This window comes from Rhipicephalus sanguineus, chromosome 6, assembly GCF_013339695.2.
Source record: "Rhipicephalus sanguineus isolate Rsan-2018 chromosome 6, BIME_Rsan_1.4, whole genome shotgun sequence".
Classification (NCBI taxonomy): Eukaryota; Metazoa; Arthropoda; class Arachnida; order Ixodida; family Ixodidae; genus Rhipicephalus; species Rhipicephalus sanguineus.
The window spans coordinates 42,327,399-42,334,435 of record NC_051181.1 but is presented as its reverse complement, the minus strand read 5'-3'; positions in this window follow the sequence as shown (position 1 = coordinate 42,334,435).

The window sequence follows — 7,037 nt, the reverse complement described above, 5'->3', positions numbered from 1 at the left end:
CCCAGACATAATCGTAACGATTCACGTTCTAACAAAACCAGTGGTCATACTTTATAAGCCGGAGCGCCCGAAAACAAAATGCAGCCGAATTCTAGTATTGGTCGAATGTACATGCAATAAATCATTACAAGCACGTCTCTGCGCAAACCGGCACGTTTATTGCTGATCGTACGCCACATCCCTGCTGCGCGTGCTCCCTATATAGCCATGTTTCTATATGAGACTCCAGATAATTTTTTCGGTATAGGTTACCCCTAAATACCTAACTGACTCGACCTGAGGTATGACGTCTTGTCGGTAGAGTGAGTGATAAATTTGTACTGCTACATTTTGTGCTGAAACTACAATTGCGCTTTTATCAATATTTAGCGATAAGCTAATACCCTCCCGCCACGTTTTCAGTCTATTCATATATGCCTGCAGAATTTGGTCAGTGTGTGAATGTCTGCTGACGTAGCGAAAAATGCGATGTCATCGGCATACTCATACACCTGCACATCCTGCTGTATGGGGATAGTACATAGACGGATATTAATAATAAAGGTGATAGCGCTGACCCTTGCGGGAGGCCTCTGGTTTGCTGATATTTTGAAGATTTACACCAGATTGCGAGCAATAAAATTCCGTATCACTTAGAAAACATAGAACCACGCCAGAAAGTATTCTGGCAGTCCTCATTTCTGGAAGCATATTCAGTTTCACATGCTCCACACTGTCATAGGCTTGGTGATATCTAAGGTTACTAAAGCGAAATATGTGTTTCTGATCTGGAGTAAGCTGTATTCTGCTTTCGAGATCAACTTCGCGCACGAAATGGAGCAACCACGCCTGAAACCAATTTGACATGGGCTCAGTGTCATTTTTTTCTGACATCCAGCGATCTACCCGGTTATGTAAAATTCTCTCGATGAGTTTTACTAAATTCTCGATGTGAGTGCTATAGGCCTGATATTATCAAAGGCGAACCACCCAGCGCCTTGCTTTTATTGCGATAGCAATTATATGGACAGTCTCCGCTGATTTTTGCATCGCCGCCGTCATGCTGCACCGTATATATATATATATATATATATTATATATATATATATAATATATAATAAAAGCCACAAAGAGATATATTTCAGAAAAGCTTTCCGACTCGCGGAATCGAACGGGCGACCCCTCGCTTTGCAGCGCGCGGCGTTAGACGGTTAGGCCACCAACGTAGCGTCTTTCAGCCTGCTAACAGCGAGCTATTTTATATACGCCATTTACTTATGCAAGCTTTCTTAGTCACCCCCATAGATGGCGCGACATCCGCGCGTGGCGCGCTTTCAAGATCGTCGCCCCGCTCTGCGAACGCCGTTGCTCTTCACCCTACTGGGCGTAGTCGCCTTAGTGCACTTATCTCGAGGAAAGAAGGGGGCGGCCGAGGAGGTGAGCGGGGGGTTGTGTGCCTTGTGCTTTCTCCGCGATGTCCGCGCTGAAGTCACAGAGCGCACTAATGCACTTTGCTCGCTGCAGCGGCCGCGTTTCCGAAAGCAGCGCGCTCTTCAAACAGAAATAAGTAACAACTGTGATAGCTTGCGCTCGTCCTGTGTGTACTGTGTTGTTCATTTCGTGCGTCCTGCTTTATGTTTCAGCAGTGCACTTCAAGTACTGAGCTGTGACGCATGATAGTTCGCGCTCGTCCTGCGTGCGTTCTTTTCGTGCGTCCTTTGGTCTCGAGCAACGCGCTGGCAATTTCAAGCTGCTTTCGTTCTTCGCGTTACATTCCAATTTGTTGCTATCGCATTCATTGCTTCGCCGTTGCGGCGAAACTGTGACTTTTTTATTAATGGAATAACTTTTGCAACTCTCCAATCGGGTGGGATCCAAGAATTTCTAATTGAGTTATTGACAATTTCGAGTAGGCCAAGGGGGTATATTTTATGTACTGTTTTTTATAACCGCCGTCGTCATACCATCAGGAGCTGGAGCGGAATTAGGCAGCGTTCTTGCCACATTTACTAGCTCGGCAGCTGCGACTTCCTCAAAATCCTCACCCCTATGAGGGGTCTGGGTTGGTAATAAAACAGTCGTAAGCGACTCTCTAGGCCCTTAACTATATCTCCGAGAAAAGACTTCACTTCATTTGGTGTTGATACTCAGATTTCACAAAAGCAGGCGAACGATGCGTGACTTCGTCGTCGCACGAGGAAGATTCATGCTGCAGCACCTGTTCTTCTTCTTCACCTCAGTAATGGTGGCCCATACCCAGTGTGGGGATTTTCCAAGAAGCGGATGGATTTACGTGAAGCGACCATTGCTCTAGCCTTTGCCATTCCAATTTTTGAGTCTTTGTCAGTGTCTCTAAAACTGCCATATGAAATTTGGAGCGCGGTGTCAAAATAGCCCTCTTCCTCCTCTTGGCCAGTCCCCTGGAACAGGATACAGTTAAAGTGGCGAGTTTGGCTTGTTGGTACATAATTCTGGCACACTGCAGTGCATGAAAAAAAAAAGGACGGAATACAAACGACGAGGACGAGCGCTGAACTTGCAACAACCTTTACTGAAAATTGCAAAAGGATTGAATTGGAAAATTGCACACATATACTGTACGGCACAGAGGTTATCCACTATACACATGAGTAGGTACGCCATTTCTTTATCAGTAAGTTGTAAAAATGGCAAGCTTGCACACACCCCCCCCCCCCCCCCAGATAGGAATGCGTTCTGCTGCTACGATTTCTCCGGTGATTCACTTTTTACTGTTCCTAATGACGGACTTGTTTTTTTAGGTCGGGTGAGAAATTCTGACAGGGTATACAATGGCTGGCTAGGAAACCTTCAAAGTCCTTTCCGTCACGCGCATTTTTACATTGTTCGCTTGCTCCCTTAGCCTATTGCTGACGGATCTCCCGGTTTGGATAACGTACACTTTTCCGCACTCTAAAGAAATTTCGAACACCACGCCTTCTGCGCTATCCACAAAGGGCCGCCTGTGCTTTGGGCACAGACCTGCTGCATCCTTGCCTCCGTGTCGGTCATCCTGCAGAACGTAGGCATCCTGTATGTGCGGGAATACGACTTTCACGTCGTACCACTGGGCCACCTTTTTCAAGTTGTGTGAAAGCTTGTGCACATTAGGCATCACAGCCACCCTCTGCCTGCGCGGTGCTCTGGCTTCACAACGTTGCGGGCGGTGAAGCATTTTCTTGAGCAGGCTCTCTGCGACCGAAATGAGAAGCTGGGGATACCCAGCGCTTAGCAGTATTTCGGCTTGAGCCTAAACGCTTCTGAACTACAGTGAGGGCAAAATTCGCCAGGAGCGTCCTTGAGGCACGACGTGGCAAAATCTTGCTTAAGGGGTGGTGCCATCAAATTTCGAGGCTATAACAAGCCTGTTGTGGGTTTCCTCTGTATGCAAGGACATTCCACACGAAGCGTCGGACACAGCAAACGTTAGAATATATTTTATTCACTTCCAAGTGACCTAAATGCCCATTATCCCGATCGAAACCCATCGCTAGCGCGCCAACACTGACGTACATCTGTAGGATGGGCAACGAAAGTTGTAGTGACGTCACACCAAATCTGCTGTAGTAACGTGAGTGACTTCCGGACCTCCGCAACTTCCGCAACGTACTTAACGGCTGTAGTGAACTAGAATATATTCTAGTTCACTAGAGAACCGGCAAAGCATCGGTTGCTACATCACTCGCCGAGTTTCGATCGCTTCCTGGCTAAGTGCGTCATAGCCTTGTGTGGTCACGGACCACGCCTCCTACACTTCTACGTCACTGCCCAACCTCGGCGCCCAGAAACCGAAACCGAAGTTGTTCACACCAAAAGGCGATATTAAATTATTTAGCGAGAATACGTTAATCTTGGTGCGTGCATCATTCTTCCTTGAGCTATAGGAAACGCTTACAGCAAAGAACGCGCAAGCCACAAATTTGGTGGCACCCACCCCTTTATAACGAGCTTAGAGTGGGCGGACTTCGAAGGCAGAAGTATTTGTTAGCGCGCGGTTCCTAGCACCAGCAGACGCCAACACCTTTGAAACAAAACCGATTTCTACATATCCGGTTCAATCATTATTACATTACTCTCTCAAGCGGTTTTTTTATTAACCGAGAAGCTGTTTTCTAGTCGACTCTTCGCCGTTTTCTTCCACTTCCTCACTGCTTCGCATGAAATCGATTCCCACAATGCGTGGGATCCGCAAGAACTTTGCATTTCGAGAAAATCTGGATGTCATGAATTGCTCACGAGTGTGGCTCGATGGCTTGTTGGCATTGCATATTAGATAGGATACAGATCACACAGCTGATGACGCCGCCATATATGGACGTCCTACGACTTTTCCATATAAATTGCCACTAAAAAGCTAGCTAAAATACTTGGAGCACGCTTGAGCTTCGCTTTCAAGAATAGAACGCGATAGCGTAATCGAACCGTGTTCGTATCGCCTTCCCATCGCTAGCCTGTCTTCGCTTCTCGGTGGAGACCTAAACCGCTGTGCAAGGAAAGCCAAAGTGCGGACGCCCTCTGGGTTTAATATCCATGTATGTGGCTCGAAGAAACACGGCCACACAGCCACGTGGTGGGGTGATGCCGTTTAAAAGCGCGGCCCAGGGCCCTATGCACCATCTAGCACGTGTTGTGTGAAGCCGCTGAAGAACCTCCGAGGTGTGCCTACCACCAACGCTAAGTGGCCTATATAAATAGCTCGCCGTTAGCATGCTAGAGGGAATGTTGCGTGGTGGCCGAGCGGATAAACGCATCCCGCACCGAGCAAGGGGTCGCAGCTTCCAATCTCCAGTTCCAATAGAATGAAGATTCTCTATTACTAACTTATTTGCATCTACCTCGAATTTTCGCTAAAGGACATCACAGATTTGTCGCTCACAACCAAAGACGCCACCACTGCCGACACAGGAATTTCTGCGAAACGAGCTCTTTAACGCTATCGCGTTGAAGATTATGGCAGCTTCGCGCTAGTGCGCTAGTGGTGCCAAGCCTGAAGGAAGAGCAGAGCTGGACGGCCTTACTTGTTTCTTTTTATTTTTCAATTACTTCTTCGCTTTCTCTCCTGTTTCTTGTATCGCTTTGTTGTATTTACTTCTTTCTATTTATTTGTTTCTCACTTTATCTACTTATTTCACTTTCTTGCCTTTCTCTCTTTCTCTCTATTATAGCTTCTTTCTTTCTTTCTTTCTTTCTTTCTTCTTTATGTCTGTTTCTGTTTTCTCTCAGTTTTCTGTCTTTTATCTTATGTCTTTATTCTCTTCATTTCTCTCTATTTTCTCTTCGTCTTTCCTTCTATCTCTTATTTCTCTCTCTCTTTTTCACGTGTTCGTTTTCGTTTGACACTCGCCCCTGCTTTACACGGTAGTGGGCTTGTCCACCTCCTGTGGCGCATACCCACCTGAGGAGTTTTGCACGCCGGAGCATAAGTTACCGATCGCTCAAATAACTTCACTGTAAAGAGAATGAAGAGAGCGCGTGCCGGTTCATGAAGTGAGGACGAGTTTCATGATGATGATAGCTTTTAGGACGGAGCACAAGTTACCGACAGCTTAAACAGTTTCGCTGTTAAAACTTTTAGAGCGAAAGCTGTTAACAACAACAGCCGATTTTCAGGGCGTAGTTGTCCGCCGCCACCGTTCGTTACCAGGATAACGCACAATGAGAAAAAGATATACAGCATCGAGCACGATTTGAACTCCGACCCTCTGCGTGGCAGTCGAATACTCTACCTCAGAGCCACGCCGGTGCTTCAAAACTCCTTCGCAAAAGGAACCTACGCAGGCGTCATGTCGGGCAAGAAATCGCGTTAACAGCTGCAATACAGCGTGGTGGAAGACTAAAATAACAAGCAGGCGTCACGTGATGCCAATGGCGTAACGGGTGGTGGTTTAAAGCTTCCCACCCCGTTACAAAGGTCTGAGCCGTATTCTCCGTCGTCAACAGCTACAGTACCAAGGAAGTGCTCAGAATGCCTTACAGACCTCGCTCCTCCGCAGAATGATGAAGAATGGCATAGTGGCTACCTCCCGACTTCGCAAAATTATGATGATCTAAGGCGTAGTGGGTACCTTGCAGCTGTAGTAGTCGCCCCAAGAGAGTCTAAAAGAAAGGCCGCTCCTCCAGCTTTCGCTGTGAGTGTGCTGCATGTTCCGCATCAGCCTGGCGTTCTTTTAAATGCGAAGCATTTCTTAGCGAACTTCTGCGACTTTGAGCGTATCTATCTATCTATCTATCTATCTATCTATCTATCTATCTATCTATCTATCTATCTATCTATCTATCTATCTATCTATCTATCTATCTATCTATCTATCTATCTATCTATCTATCTATCTATCTATCTATCTATCTAGCCGCCTACGACTTTGTGCTCTCCTGGTCGCTTGGTTAATCGAATGTACACCAAAGTTGGTATGGTGTAACATGACTGCATGACGAACATAAATGACAAGTCATAACATGAAAATCATGACACGCATATCATGTACAGCATGATTTACATGCCACGCTCATGGTGCGCTGGCGGCCGTTTCGCTAGCTTCATATACACCAAAATTGGTTTCTTGCGACGTGACTGTGTAACGGACATAAATAATACGAGTTAACGTGAAAATCATGACACTCATGTACAGCATGACTTACGTGCCACGCTCATGGGGCGCTGGCGGTCGTTTCGCTAGCTTAATCTACCCCGAAATTGGTATTGCGCGACGTGACTGTGTGACGAACATAAATAACACGAGTTAACACGAAAGTCATGACACATGTCATGTACAGCATTACTTATGTGCCAGGCTCATGGTGCTCTGGCGGCCGTTTCGCTAGCTTGATCTACCCCGAAGTTGGTATTGCGCGACGTGACTGTGTGACGAACATAAATAACACGAGTTAACACGAAAAATCATGACACACATGTCATGTACAGCATGACTTACGTGCCACGCTCATGGGGCGCTGGCGGTCGTTTCGCTAGCTTGATCTACCCCGAAATTGGTATTGCGCGACGTCACTGTGTGACGAACATAAATAACACGAGTTAACAC